This window comes from Stegodyphus dumicola, chromosome 4, assembly GCF_044657685.1.
Source record: "Stegodyphus dumicola isolate Sdum_Otavi_A_Nest chromosome 4, ASM4465768v1".
Taxonomy (NCBI): domain Eukaryota; kingdom Metazoa; phylum Arthropoda; class Arachnida; order Araneae; family Eresidae; genus Stegodyphus; species Stegodyphus dumicola.
The window spans coordinates 227,854,895-227,871,772 of NC_140771.1; positions in this window are offsets into that span (position 1 = coordinate 227,854,895).

The following is a 16,878-nucleotide window of genomic DNA, read 5'->3' on the forward strand; positions in this document are numbered from 1 at the left end:
ATGTATATATTTATAGCAGAAACTTATATTCCATATTTATTGCCTTTACACGATTCTTCTCCAGGTAAAGTTTGGGCTCTACAACAGTTTTATAAAGTTTTAACGCCTTTAATTTAGCTGTTTCTATTCTGTCCACTGTTTCTTATTCTACTTACGTACATCGCAATCAAATTGTCCAAATGGTACACATTATCCATGTATTTATTACAATGAGTTTAGGTTGCTTAACGAATGTAGATTTGTTTTCTTTTCTGGACTACCTCCGGGTCCCTGAAGGCAGACGAAATTTTATCATAGTTGCCATACCTATGACAGAACTGTTGTTCCATCGAATTACTGCGCAGCCATGTCTTTATCAAATGCGGTGTTATATGTTCCACGTTCTTCTTTTCCCATTTTCTTTACAGGTATAATTGTATAAATTCCTAATCTGTACTCAATTATTTCAGCTGTATGAAATTTCCGCTCTTTCAAGTCCAACAACGTGTGTGACGTAACAATGTTGTCGAAATAAACTTTAATGGTTTGAAAGAACTTCCTCCACACTTAAAAGATGTGTCACAAGAATTCCAGCTAGTCCAAGATCAGTCAATATCTTTGAAAACCTTTCTTATATATCAAACTGGTATAAGTACACTTCATAGGAAAGCAAAACATCAAACTTTGTACCTAAAAAACAAACGACTTTTCTTTGAGAAACATTTTGCATGAATGTCTACCAAAATAAAGCCTGTCTTTGTCGACAAGCATCACATCATGCAAACGAGAACAATTTTTCCAGGCAATTTCTTATTTTAGATGATTCAGAATTGTTGTATCACTTTATAATCAATTCGATCCATTTTAAAATTTATTTATGTGAAAATAATCTCGATATCACCTGATATATCTTTTTGGAAAATTATCCCCTAACACATTATCGTCGATGAACTTCTTATTGGTCACATTTTCTGATTCCGGAGGAATCACTACTAAAGCTATTTCGACTATCATGACCTGATGAAATGTTCTAAAATATCATATTCATCTAATACTTTCATAATTTATAATGCATTTTTCAACGTTAAAAACTGTTGTCTCGGATATTCATTATTTTTTAGCAACTGTTTTGTGGAATCTGTAAAAGCGAATAACACTGTCTATGAAACTCGGTATCTGTTTATAAAGACACTGATTTTTACTGAAGTTAGTTTTCTCAACAATTTAAAAGTGAATATTTATATCAACAAAGACAAACTAATAACCCTAGGTATTGACTCCGTTACACAGAATAATGTTTCTAAACGACTGGCATGCCTTCGTGCCTTCAGAAAAGGTTGAGCCCCCTACAAGATCTCCAAATTAAAAGAAGAAAACAAAATTCTGAAAGGTATCAGATTTTAAATTACGTCCAAAAAGGGCGTTTTTTTTAACTTTTTGTGTGTTACCTTTATTTATTAAATATCATATTCTTCGCACTCAAGCCATAAAATTCAGTTCAACAGCAATATCGCAAATTAATTTTTTAAATGAGCATATCTTTAGAATTTTCGATAGAGTCTCGCGCAGGAGATAAAATGCTTTTTTTTTCGTACAATTTTGCCATTGTCGCTTTGAAATCGCTGAGTTTGTTAATCAAAAATTCATTAAAGTGTCACAAAATGTGAAATAGATAATAAAACAAATTTCAAACTCCAAATTAGAGCTTCCAGATGCCCATATTCAGTGGAAGATTACGTTATTCAAAATTCGATGGCTCTGGGTATCGTTGTTTTATCGCAATGCGAGAAACATACACACATTTATGCAGATTCTTCATTATTTAATTTTTTTAAATATAACACTGGGCTCTAATATTTGATGTCAACAATTTGAAAAGTCAACAGACATTTATAGTGAACGAACGAAAAATGCCAAAACGAAATTAATAGCTCTGGGCTAAGACCCTTGGGGCTAAAAATGTACAGAAGAAGAAAAAAAAACGTTTTTGATTAATATTGCAAAAATGCAAAGTCAGTCGGTATTGGGTTAAATATGAGAATTCATTATGTTGATAACACAAGCCATTTATGTGAAGGGGTATTGTGTTAACATTTAATGCTCACTTTTTAAGAGAAAACAAATAAGACACATAACTTATGTAACGTGCATTTTTGAAAATAACTTTGCAGGTTGTTTGTTTTGTTTCACGAGGACAGCGACAATAAATGATTTTTTTTTATTCTTTTTTCAGTTTTGGCTGTAATGAAATTTCTTGCAATTTAAGTCATTTAAATAAAGTAAGTTTTTGTTTAGGTTTCAATAAATTTTAATTTGTCTTGACATATTTTAAGACACTGTGATTGCTTTTGATTCAGAAGGTCATTTTCCTTTTCTAACCCCCTGTATTTTGTAAAGAACAGAAAGTTTACATACGAAATAATTGTAAACGCATATTCTTCATATATCGTTTTACCTCATTGAAGTAATGGAATAATTGTAATCACCAAAAATTTTGAGTATCATATTTTTACTAAAATATCCATTTTGACAACGCTCGAATTAATCTAAACGGTATTTTTGCGTGACATCTGTAAATACGGACAAAAATAAGTGCCTACTCACAGAGGCGTAGCACACTAGGTCGCCAGACACAGATGACCCATTTAAGCGATTCTTCATCAAGATGCCCGCCTCCGTTAAGAAACTAAGAAGTATAATGGAAAAACTAGAGGCATTAGGGCAGGATCTTTGTCATGCAGCTTAATATACACTAGTTTATTGATTATTTATTTGTACACAGTCTATGTAGTATCTATATATCTGTATATTATGCAGTATCATATCTGTGTAACGTCTGCATAATGCAAAGTACTTTGTATCTTTGTAGTATGTAGTAATGTATTTAGGCCCTATACGTGTTTATGTACTGTATTGTATTGATGTTTAATATTTGTGTCTGCATTCGTATTAAAAAAAACTAGATATATATGTGTTGTTTATATAGTGCAGTTTCAATTTGTGTATTCGTATTTAATATATGTGTGATAGTGTAATTAGTGTCTGTGTACCTGCTTTCTTTCGTCATTTATCGTATCAGTGTATCTGAGCTAGCATCCGTATATTTGAATATCTGAGCAATGTCTTGCATCAGTATTTCAAATCTGTGTCTTTGTCTGCATTTAATATCTGTGTAGTAAATAATAATGCATATAGTATCTAAATTATCAATATAATATAGTATCGGAGTTTCTATATCAGTACCTAGTATCTGTGAAAGTATGTAGTAGTGTATTTAGTATCTGTGGATTTGTGTAACGACTCGCATTAGTATTTCGATGCTGTGTCAACATTTGTTTTTAATATCTGTGTACTATGTAATAGAGTATTTAGCATCTATGTATCTATATAATGTCTGCATTAATATTTAATATCTGTTTCAGAATTCATATTTATCTGCGAAATTTCATTTACTTAGTATCTATTTATTTAGTTATTTAGTATCTGCGTAGCAATGTGTAAAATGTATAGTCTAATGTCTTCATCAGCATATACAGCATTCTAATTAACTCCCCATGCGTTCCTTGTAGGGCGCCGGGTATGTTGCACTAAACAGTTGCGGGATCCGGGCAATACCCGATTAGTCTATGTAAGTTGCCCGGGTGTTCGGACCCGCTTTTCCCTGTTACCTGTATATACGGACAGAATAAAGGTCTCTTGCTCCCAAAACTGGTTAAAAATAGATTCAAAAAAGAATTTTTTTGACACGTCTGCACGTACGTATGTAGGCATCTCGCATAACTCGAAAACGAGTAGCCTCAGAACTGTTACTCGGCTTCGCTGAGCTCAGTATTTTTATTCTTATGTATTGTATGCATTTTGCAACTCTATTTTAATTGTAAAAAAATGTTATTTTAACTGCATTTGTTGTTTTATGTTTCTCTATATTTTTTAATTTTCAACGAAGATGTTTTGTACTTTTATGTGTTTTTGCTTTGCCTCGAAGTGAGGGCTGAATTAATTGAATGAGATATATATATCTAATAAAATTCGAGGAAATAATTTTAAATAAAATGTAGCAAAAAATTGTGTACAATTTAAGAAACCGTACAAGGAAGTCATAAGGTGTCTACATCTGATTTTGTTTACTTTCTTAAAGTGTAAAAATTGTATTTGAAGTGTTCCCCATTTAAGATAACTTTAATAATTTTGTATTAAAATTTAAGAAATTCATCCTTTAATGAACAGCTTTTATTTGCAGATAAATCTTTTGAAATAGAATAAAGATAGTTTGCATCATGAAACACGTAACGGATGTTATATAATAGTTATAAAAATAATTAGTTTTTTAAAATCTGTTACTTATGAACAATTTAAAAATGTTTTTATAAGAAACTTTAAAGCAGAATGATTTATTATCTTTATTGAAGCAATTCTAAAAATGTGTACATAGACATCATAAATCCTAGAATATTCAACATTAGAATTTCTTAAAATTTGAAAATATAAAATTTTATACGTTAAATTACGAAATCCATTTGAAGCTTTGAAAAAAAAGTAATTTCTCTAAAATGAAACAAATAATAACATTTTAATTAAATGATAACAGTAAACTTCTATTCATGTAATCCCCTAAGATGAACCATTTGGTAAATGTCTTAACGTTTAATTGAAATTGATTTAATAAAATCTTCTGTTCACATGTGATAATTCGGAATAAATGATTTAATCAGCAAGTGGCTCAGATAATGAAAAATCGATATAATTCTGTAAGGTTTGGAAATAATTCCGCTATTTTTAAATAAAATTAGGATAAATAAGCTTAATTCCTGTTACCTCAAAGTTTTTTAGCAAATATTAGCTCACTGAAAGTATTGAGCATAATATTAGGATAGTTTAATCATGAAACTGCCAGATTTATGAAAAATGGAGTCCTGACTTTAGCAGTTCTGTTAATTGAATCACTGGATTAAGAAACAAAAGAGGAAAAGCAGTTAATTTTAAATGGTATTTTATTTCTGTAGCGCTTAGTCTATAAATAATCCTATTCTGTTTAATGTAAGTATAAAAATAAGTATCTTATTGGAGAAGTCAAACAGCAAGAATGAGACTAATAATTATAAATTTAGCAGGACTAGTTTCGGTGGCTTAACTACAGGAGCACCTTCTTCAGATGCCTATGTGCAAATTTCTTAGTCTTATTTTTAGTTAGTAAATTATCTTATTTTTATTTTCTTAATGATATATTAATTTATACTACATTTCTTTTTTTCAAAGAAATATCACTTATTTATTTTTTTAAATATTAACTATCTAGTATGGCGTATTGATAGAAGATAGCTTGATGTTAATTTTAATGTTTTAATTCTAACTCTAATTTTAATAAATACGTTATTTTTATATTAAATCTTTCTTCCACTTCTACTCTGCTGTTTACTCCACCAGACTATACCCATGAAATAAATTCAAATTAGAAGCTAGAACCTAAATTTAAGAAAGACAGTTCACAGCATTAGTCTCTCGTCATGATATTGCTGTTATTGGCTTGCGCACTGTTGTTACCAACTAGTGAGCACGTCTTTCAAAGAAAATTAAGTTAGCAGTCGTGGAATAACGAAACCAGAAAGCCAGGCTTTAAATTTTGAGCCTAATAAATAGTTTGAATAAATTAAATAGTCTGAAACCTTGTTTTTCCTTAATCCCGCAAGATGTCTTGTTAATTGTTTCTGTATCTATAACTTCAAGCTGAAATCCAAGTAAAGTGCCGAAAGCCAGAAATTAAGTTGTTTTTATATTGTTGTAATTACTTTGGGTTATGGAATGATAGAGATGAGGACGGAAAAAAATGTTGGGCACTCTAAAGAGATTTAGTGTTTGTATAAGTAATATCAAGTTTAATAGTTAAAAGTAAATCAAGTTTAATCAGGTTACCATAAGTGCTGCTACTAATAATAGCAATTTATATGCGACTGGGAGCTTTAGCCCGTTATAATGTCGTTACATCACCGCAGAAAGTAATTAAAGGACTTCATCAAATTAGAATATTTCGATCTTTTTCCTCGCCTTGATCGTTGCGAAGGTTTAAAGTCAGGGTTTGGGGACAGAAATGGCTTTCAAGGGCCCAAAGCTGCCACGTTATCATCATCCTGAATATGGTTTCATTTCTTTTCTTTAAATTTTATACGAAAACGTTTCAGAAACTTAAGCACTTTTAATACTGATTTTCTAAATAATGAAAAATATGTATGTATGCATGTAACACCACGCAAAAAAAAAAAAAAAAAAAAAAAAAAAAAAAAAAATGGGACAGTTCTATATCTCCCGTTCTACTGGACCGCTTGACGAAATTCAACTTGCGTTTTTCATGTCTCGAGAGCGCAACTTAGGATATGTACTAGATTAATATATAGCATTATTCTAATATAGGTATTTTGACACAAAATTTAACTTTATCTAAAATGACATGATTCTTTTTTTTTCATACTTCTATTCTACCACACAAATTACGCCAAACTGCCAAGTTTTCTAAAAATCGCACGGGTAGTTTTTCAAAAATCAACTTTCAAAGTTTTACCTCCTCAATGTTAATTGGTAGATATTTATTTGATATCTCTTTTTTTATTAAATTTATTCGATTCTTCCTTTCACATTTCGAAATTTAGGTTCGTTCCAAATATAAAATTTTTATAAATTTTTCGAAAAACATTTTGAATTATAATCTGCAAAATGTTTTACCATCATCTTAAAGTAAGTGTATATCTAAGCATACTTGCAAAAAATTACAATTTTTATTCAAAATTTCCGAAGATATACGCGAATTTATATATTGGCGCCTTTTGAAACTTGGCATATTTCTTGAAAGCGATAGTAACATCAAATGTGGTTTACTCACTTTGTTAAAATTACTCGAAAGTAGTAACGATGTGACTTTATTTTTCCGCTCATCCACAATGTAAAAAGGCAGGAATGATGTGACTTCTTTTGTGACTGGAAAGGAAAGGAAAATAGGTTGCCATGTATTAAGAAGTTGGTCAAGTGAATTATTCTTGGCGCAAACTTTAAGAAATGCGCCAAGGTAAATTTTTGAATTTCTCCGTAAATTTCGCGCCAAATTTTACAAAATTTAATATATAGGTATCTTATGAGACGCAGAATCGAAATGTGGAAAAACCTAATATGTTCTTTCAGAAAAAGTCCTATTTTGTGTCAAAATACCTATGTTAGAACAATGCTATATATAAATTTAATATGTATCCTAAGTCGCGCTTTTGAGACATAAAAAACGCATTTTGAATTTCATCAATCGTTCCAGTACAACGGGAGATACAGAATGGTTCCATTTTTGTTTTTCGAATTGGAACTAGGTTCCTCGTATACGGAATCAGGGTGGCCTCTAGAGTAGACATGTTTGGGCACCGAAACATGTGCAACTCGAAACCCAACATTTGAATTTCGAATTTTGTTTTTTATTTATTTCATACTTCGCTCTCATTTAATATCATACATTCTGGTATAACTCATCATACACATTCTGGTATGGCAAGTTATACCTGAAATCGGCGATTTGAATGCAATGCATTGCCACTCAGAAAAGCATAAGGTACTTATTACTCAAGTCATATTTTATGTTAATTAATCTCTTTTCATGATTTGGATTTGTACTAATAACTTCTCTATTTTCGCTAGCTCTAACCTGGATGCCAATGTAGTACGGAATTGTAAAATGTTTAGAGAGAGAGAACGTTTGGCGGTGATAACCGCAGTTATGCTTTCGCTCGTCCAGCGTTCTACCGGCTAGTTTTCCGGCATTAACTAATTTATTATCCGAAGTATAATCCCGTCATTAAACGTTTCAACCAAGCTTAGTTAGGCCAAATTATGTTGTCTCAAGCTAAGAATCCATTTAAAATTATAAATTAAATTTTCAGTTATTTAATACTCACAAGTGGCGGAATTTGTTTATTCGCACAAGGAATCTATAATACTTGAAATTTAATCAGAAAACTGAACTATTTAAAAGAAATGCTCTGCTACTGCTAGATATAAAATATTTTCCTATTTTTCACCCGTTCGTTTATTGCCATTTGGCAAAACGAAATGTAACTTAATTTTTCTTTCAGATTTAATCCGTTATTGATTAACAGACTGAACATCCACAAAACTACCACAGAGTTTTTCATTTTTACTATAACTGGTCAGGCCGCCGAGCAAGCGGTTTGTAATTACAAATAGCAAAGAAACCGATGTTCGAATAATCGATATTTAAAGAATAATCTTTTTGCCATTTAAAAATATCAAAATATTTTTCAAGTACGAGGGTAAGTTGAAAAATAAGTTTCCCCTGTCGACTGTGGTCAGAGTTGTGTATGAAAGTCAAAAAATAGAATGAAACATTAAAGATATGATATACCTTTATTTTTCCACATAGGTACCAAGTACATTGAGACATTTGTCATATCGCTTGATAGGCTTCAAAAAGCCCTCCAGAAAAAATCAGGACTTTGCATATGGAAAAAGCGTTGAACGGCTATGGGCGAAAGGTGACACAGCAGGAAAACGCGCAAGTCACCGATACACCATTGGGTAGAGGTCGCTGCAAATCAAGCAGATGACGCTGTTGCAGTGCCTGCGCAAAGCGGAGACCAGCCTCTCATTTGAGCCCCGGTAGGTATGGAGAGAAGGTGCGTTTTGAATTCTTGGTCAAAGAAGGAAGTGAGATCGGTTATCCGCTATGAATGGGCACGTGGAGTATCAGGAACAGAAATTCATAACCGCCTCGTGGAAGTCTATGGGCCAGGTGTGATGTCGAAGCAAATGGTGCGGAGATGGTGTCGCACATTCAGTGATGGACGCAGCAAGTGGAGGACATACCGAGAGCTGGACGGACGCGCACGCCCACTACAGAAGCAAATGTCATGATTAGAGCTGATTAGAGCTGATGATGGATGACATGATTAGAGCGAACCAGCGTATCACCATCGCTGAAGTAGCGGAAGAACTTGGAATCTCACATGAGCGAGCTCAAAGCATCATCCACGACATTCTTCGATACAGAAAAGTGTCAGCACGATGGGTGCCCCGACAATTGACCTCGAGCATCCAAAGCGCCTTCCCCCGAGACGCGCTTTGGAAGCAATACTGAAGTGAAACAAGCCGTTCAACGCTTCTTCCATATGCAAAGCCCTGAATTTTTCCTGGAGGGCTTTTTGAAGCTTATCAAGCGATATGACAAATGTCTCAATGTATTTGGTACCTATGTGTAAAAATACAGGTATGTCATATCTTTAATGTCTCATTCTATTTTTTGACTTTCATACACAACTCCAACCACAGTCGACAGAGGAAACTTATTTTTCAACTTACCTACATATTATGCTAGTGCATTCTATTTGCAACACAATTACAAAATATAATAATGCAAATTAAAAGATAGATAAAAGAATTCCTCTGATTGCAACATATTTTTTTTTTTCACTTTAATGAAAAAAAATGTCTTGAAGATTTTAAGCGAAGCATTTTATACGAAAAAGCCATACATATAACAAGAGCCTTTTTCATGTAATATTTGGTTATGGCATTTAAAGTGACATATGAAATAATTATTTCATTTTTAAAGACATAGGATAAAATAAAATTTATGAAGATGAATTTTACTTGACTGCCCTTAATATGTTCTGTACAAAAAAAAAAAAAAAAAAAAAAAAAAAAAAACTTTAAACTGAAATTTAACCATATGTCTTTTAAACTACATTTTTCATTAGGCAACACATACTATTTATACAGAATTAATTTACGTTTGCTTTAACTTCAGTTAAAATCAAGAACTGTAAACCAAACCAAAAAACAATGAATATTAAAAAAAATCACCAATAAGGTTGTAAGGAAAACATAAATGAATAGTAATAAATACATGAAAATAAGTAAATAAAATGTAAAAATTCCCTTAAGCGTTAAAACAAGTGACAAATTTCTTGTCATTGAAGAGAAATCAAATTATATTTTTTAAGTAAGCTGCAGACTTCTGTTGTGCTGGCATGTGTCGAGTTCCCTTGATAATACATCTCTTTCAATCGAATTAAATCGCTTTTAGCGACGTCTGTGTGATAATATGATAGCCAATTCATTTAGAAATGCAAGTAAAATAACGTTGTCTGTGTCGACTATAAGCATCTGCTTTCATTACATTATACAGGATATGAAATGAATGTTAAGCTCAAAAATGATTACATTTAATAAGGCCTTATAAAGCTAATATTACAATTTACTTCGTTTACACTGCTATTTTAAATTAGGCAAATTTTAGATTTTACCACAAGGAAACAAATAGTTATTCCTTTTTCGTGAAAATAGTTATTCCTTTTTCGTGAGCTTTTTCGCCAGTTACTAAGCAAACGTCGGAATTCACATTTAAAGGTACTGTTTAAATGTGCGCAGTAAATTTATAAATTCATTAAATGACAACTTTTAATTTTCTCCCTGAAAAAGAGCAGGTAGCTTTGAAAGAATATCCATCCCACTTGGCGGTTTTGCAGCTGAGGATGGTGGTTCAATAAAACCATCGAAACTAGTCCTGTGAAAATTTTGTAAATATAACGCCGATTTTTGTTGTTTGACTTCTGAATCCATCCCACTTACTTGCCACATTTAGCATCTTGTGAACTTGTTTACCTATTTCTTTACCAGGTAAAATTAATTATTATGCTATAAACTAAAGGAAGATTCAAATTTATTGATTTAACTCTGTTAAAATAAACATTGTATCTCACAATCATAATCATATAATACAATAATCTGGAACTTTCCACAAAATTTCTCGTACAGCTCTTCACAGTATCACAGAGCACAACCAGTAATTATGCATCAAACTACTAAGAACGTTAAAAAAACGCAGTACAAAACACATCTAAAAAGCAAAGCTAACCCGGAGTGATCTCAGTACTCCGAATTCACGCTGAATTAAACATTAATAACTTTTCTGAACTGAGGCTTTCTCCGATCTGATATAGTTTTTCCCCAGCTGCCAAGAAAGCTGTAGTACTTCTCTAAATTATTGGAAGGGATAAGAACCGGATTAATGTTACCTTTAATAATGAGAACCGAATAATGTTACATTTGCATACATAGCGAATACATATTATACAGGGGCGGACTAAAATGTCACGAAATGTTCGCCAAGTCTGATGACTTTTGTCGATTTCTTGCCAAGTTTGGCAACAAAAATTAGTTGGCAAAACCATCGTCAGCTTGGCGATACCTCGCCAATTTAGCGGCATAGTCATTAACTATTAATGTTAAACAGACTTTCCCCTGTATTCTTACTTTTGTGGCAAAACATTGGTTCTTTCAATTTTGAATTTTTCATGTTACATTACGAAAATATATATATATATATTCAATATAATTTTACTAAAATTATTTATATATTGTTACATTTTTTGTATTTATTTAGCTATTTTTAATAGAATTGTAATTAAAATTGTTTATTTCCTCGTGCAACGCAGCGCATGACGAGTTTTAAGAGGAAGTTACACCGAAAAATTTAAAAAAAAAAAAAAAAAAAAAAAAAGAAAAGGAGAGCGCGCATTTAACATTTAATAAATAGATATCTCGTAATTGTACTGTTTTGCTTTCCATAAACCTCGAGAAAATACCAGAACGTTCTCGTGCATGATTAAAAAGCTTATAAAAGCCGGACCAATTTCGTTTCTTAAACATCTCAATTCAGTTGTTTTATTAATTGTCTAAGTTTTTGTTGTTGATTATAGCGAATTCGCGGTGAGATTGGATTAGCTTTCTCTGCACTTTGAATTGTGTAGTATTTAACGCTTTAGTAGTTTAGAATATAACTACTGTGTGATATTGTGTCATTGTACGAATAGCTGTGAGGAAAAAAATCAGCCATTTTTTTTTATTTTTTGTGACAAGAATAAATTATTATCTTTTCATCAGACTTGTGCATTGAATCTTTTACGAATCCGTACGCACGCAACAATATATACAAAATTCGTAACAATGTAATTACAATATGCGCTTCTCTCTCTTTTCTAAAGGATAGAGACATATTCACCTTTTCATAACACACTAGCTTTAGGAAACTGACCAGTTAGAATTTCAAAAGTCATTTTTCATTACTTTCAACATATGCGGAATTTTTCTATACACGCTTTTCTTCAGCATTATCCCCCCCCCTATTTAAAGTGAATAATGTATAATAAAGATACCAGTAACTTCCTTTTGCGTAAATATAAAAGCTGCAGTTGAGCGGTTGTAATTTCAGTGACGATGTTTAATTTATTTCATTCAGCATGCGTAGATGTTTTTATGCGGTTTCTTTTTGATCATCATCTGTTTTATTTTTCCTTCTACTTTAAACAGGTAATGAAAACGAATGTTCACGAGATGCTAAATGTGGAAAGTAAGTGGGATGGATATCCTTTTATGAAAGAAACTGTTACGAATTCAAAACAGGATTGTTCGAGTTCTGTGAGTTGTTTGGCTGAAGTAAGCCATTCTCATTTCTACATTGCTGTGATAACAAACTTTCACAATCGTCTCTCACCATGCTAATAAAGAGCACCATTGCTTATTTGATGTATAGGACATAGATACGTGGCCACTTAATACATTTTCCTCTTTACAAAATAAAATATTACCAAAATGCGTTTTTGCTACTTTTTCAAGGAGTTATCACATCTAGTGACAGTCCCCGCTAGACGGGGCTTTTCCGAGAAACGAGATTTTGGTAGCATTGGTTTAAACGAGAAAAATCCTAGGAGAAATAGCTCCGCTGGAAACGAAATCCCGTCTAGCTACGGAAACGATGTCCTGGCTACATATTTCACAAGTGCACATCTGTGTAGCCACCGAGGGAGTGGCTTCTAGGATGGACCAATGAGCATCCAGTAATATTTCTGTATGTCACATAACCTTTCGCGTGCTTTAAGCAAGATGGTTGAAAATATTCTGCCACGCAATTTTCTGTACAAAATAATTAAAGCATCGTCGATTGCTTCTGAAACTTTCCATTGCGAAGTTAAATCAATTATAGGAAATTATGAAGATTTCACTACCTGGTTGAAATAAATACAAACACATGCTGGATACTTCGCAAAAACATCGATGTGAAATATTACTTAATAAGTGGTAAATAAGATGAATAAAGAAATATGTGATAAACATCTGAGCCCAAATGCAATCTTTATATAAAACTATGCGAATGAGAAAAATATTTACACCAATTATATATATATAAGTAGAAGTCAGTACTCTTTACTGCAGTCTATATGGAAAAGATGTTCTATAATAATAACCAATGCAGAATTTTATTTAAAGTGATTTTTATTAATTTGCATTCGTATACATTTAGTGTGTTAAATTTCATTTAATAACTGCTCACTCTTAAATTTACTGTCTACACAAGAAATACTCACCAAACAGAGTGAATATATCGTATTCACAACAAGTATATTCAATTCATTCATATATAATTTTTAATGTTCACAATGGATATAATCAGATCATATGCATTCTGAATCTTACACTTTAAAACCCAAAAGAAGGAAAGCACGGAAATAAGAAAACACTAGATTCATTGCAACACTTACAGTCATTCTCAGCTCAATTAAAAAATATATACACTTAAATTCTCTTCATCCACATAATATGCCATGAACATCAAACACATGCAACTAATATTAATGCGTGATAAAAATCGCGAAAATGAAATGTCACCAATTAATCAAACTCAGAAAACGAAAGCACTACGAAATTTTCTAGATTTCATATATGTATAACTGCGAAACAAATAAAAATTAAAACGTAAACAACATACGCTCACATGCTCGAAGATTTAGCGTCATAAGAGCAATAGCAACTCACTGGTTCATTTTCGAAACCCCTCCCTCAGTGGCTACGCTGATGTGCACTTGTGAAATATGCGTCCCGGTTACGCGAGATATTTTGAAACATCGCCAAAAATATTCCATCTGCAGCTCTGTCCCGCGTAGAGATCAATCAATCAGACGAAAGTTCTGCTTCTGAAGGATCACAGTCTGAGCGATAATCGATTACTGCTTGGTGTTTAAGTCTGTTTAGTAAGTGAAAATGGTAACCTAGATACATAGGTTTCGTGGAAATGTGCGGATTATGAGAAATGTTCCTTTCGACGTATAGTCCCGCGTAGGGAAACTATATGCGATAGAGACTTTAACATTCAAGTTTAAGCGATTGTGAAAGTTTGTTATCACAGCAATTTAGAAATGAGAATGGTTTACTTCATCCAAACAACTCACAGAACTCGAACAATCCTGATTTAAAAACGTAACAGTTTCTATCATAAAAGAATACCTTACTACAGGTTTCATTAATTATGAATGAAATTCGTGTCTCTTGTGATGACCATAAATTACAACCCAAATCGTTACGCCTGTTAAGCGTTTTGGGATTCCTCGAAACTTTCAAGTGAAACATGGTTTTTCTCTTAAAATACTTCCAAGAAGGATGTCATCCACAATGCAAGCTCTGGGATCGGCATACAATTGCAGTAGATAAATTCTTGAAGGAATTCGCACAGAAGTCTTCCCTCAGCTTTTCAATATTTGCTTGAACTTGTCTGGTTTCTTTTGGATCAACAGAGTATATACAGATTATCACCATAGCTTGTAATACGCTGTCTCGTGTACATGTAGATGTGTTGTAAAAATGTATGTTTCATTTAAAAAAATTTGTTTTTTATATCACTGTTTATATTTTTATACTTTTTAAGTACTTTGAGTATTTTCAGTATGTCCAGTGGTGAATGTAAGTAAATCCCACGTTGAGTTCAGAATATACTTTAAAATGTATTGCACATAGGTTTCAAATATATATTGTTAGTTATCATAGGAACATCAGTGTATTAAAATTGGCAGAGAGTTACATAAAATATAAAAAGGAAATAAATTACAACAAAGAAAAACATTGCTTCAAATAGCATAAAACCTGGAAAAGGTATTGCTTTCGGATAACAGATCCTCCACAAGAGATTTAATCTCAAAACTCTTTTGTCAACACTGTCACCCTGTAAACTTAGTTAATTTATTTACGTAATTCATATTTAAACCTAGTCTACGGTAATTTGAAAAAGAATATCTAACTTATATAGCAATTTAACTGAGTTGGGTGAGTTATCATCTTTTAATTGGTGCAGTGTAAATTAATTTAAATGCACATAAATGCCAAAAGAGTTTTTTATGAACATTTTATTACAAGATGTTTTTTGTTTCCTACACGGTATAAGACTCTGCTTCATACTGAAAAACAATTCAAGTTATCAGAGGAAATCACATTTTCTTTAATAAATGTATAGTTTGTTTTTTTAATTATAGCAAAGCACTCGAGGGCTATCCGCCTAAGGTAAGGCATGCCTTCGTGGAGGACGTTCTAAGAGAAACTGTTTCGTGTACATGTTACTCGTTGAAAAAACCGCGAAAACGCCCATGCAGCCACGCCGTTAGCTGATATTCGGATCTCGGATCGAACAACCAGCATTCAGCGACTTTACTACTCGGCTGCTGGTGAGTTGTGATGAATGAATAGAGGTGGACGTTCATTACAAAAGCATAAAAATTATTAATAAAGTAATAAAAATAATAATAAATAAAACACAAAAATAAGAGCTAATAAATTTTCTTTCATTTCCTAACGAGATGAAAATTAAAAGAAAAAGAAAGAAGAATAAAAAAGTATGATTGAAACTGACATACACCATTTTATATTTCTTAAGTATTATTTGTAAGCATAGAAAATTGCTTAAATACCAAAAAGAATGCAGATTTAGGATTAAGTTACAACATTTACTGCATCGTTTTAATTTACACACTATAATTAATGCAAGGCAAATATTCTAATATGCTAGCAACAAAATCTACCTTAATATTCTTCCAGAATTTGTGAACAGCATATTAAACACTTAATATTAATTTATAAATCGCTTTAATTTCTATCCGAATTTAAAAATAATTTTACAGAGTTCATAAATAATCATTTTGTTCCAAACAGCGTTCACAACAAATTGTTTATATCACTTTCAGGTTAAAAGGATTGCAACGTTGTTTATCTTAAACTAAGGTCTATCTAGTAATTAGCGAATTAATTTGCTGCAGAAGAAAATCTACGTTCTTTTAAAATATACATACCAGCGGTGCGAAAGCATTTAAAGAAGTTATCAAATATGTTCTTAGTTGGACCGTGTATAACGAAATAATTTAACAGCATTAATGGAAAGTAAAGAGTGTCTGAAGATTCACAAGCTTCTTTAAAAGTATGCCGCACTTGTTGCAAGCATGCATCTTTAATTAGCAATTACGCTATGCATTCTAAAGAACAAACAAGCGTTTAAATGCAGTTTTCTGTAAGGTTGCTTGTTCAGATACTTCGCTAAAGTGATTCAGCGTTCTCATTAAATATAAAAGAATTTGAATTGCTTATTTCAAAGGGATTACAGCGAATAGACATCACCGAGTCAGAAGTCTATATCTAAACGTCCGATCTTACTGCATTTGTATTCTAAATAATGATGTCTGTGCAGATATAAGAGACATCAATGAATAAATCATGATGTATTTATATTTTAACATTTGAAGTTAAGTTCTCTTTTAATAAATCATGAGAACTGAAAATTTCGGTATAATCAATCTGCATTCAAATTGCTTTCAGAATATTTTCCTCTAAAGTACTAAATTAAGCATAAAGGTAACTACTAGTTCTTTGCATTTTCGTATAATTCTAAAGCAAAACTGTTCTTAATTTATTAGTAATTTATAGCTGTTCGTTATTATATAATTTTAATCATAAAACTGATTTATCGGTTAGAAAATTATAAATTTTTTAATTCAGTTGTCTTACAAGGTATGTTCTTTCTCTTTACGCCGTGATTCCCTG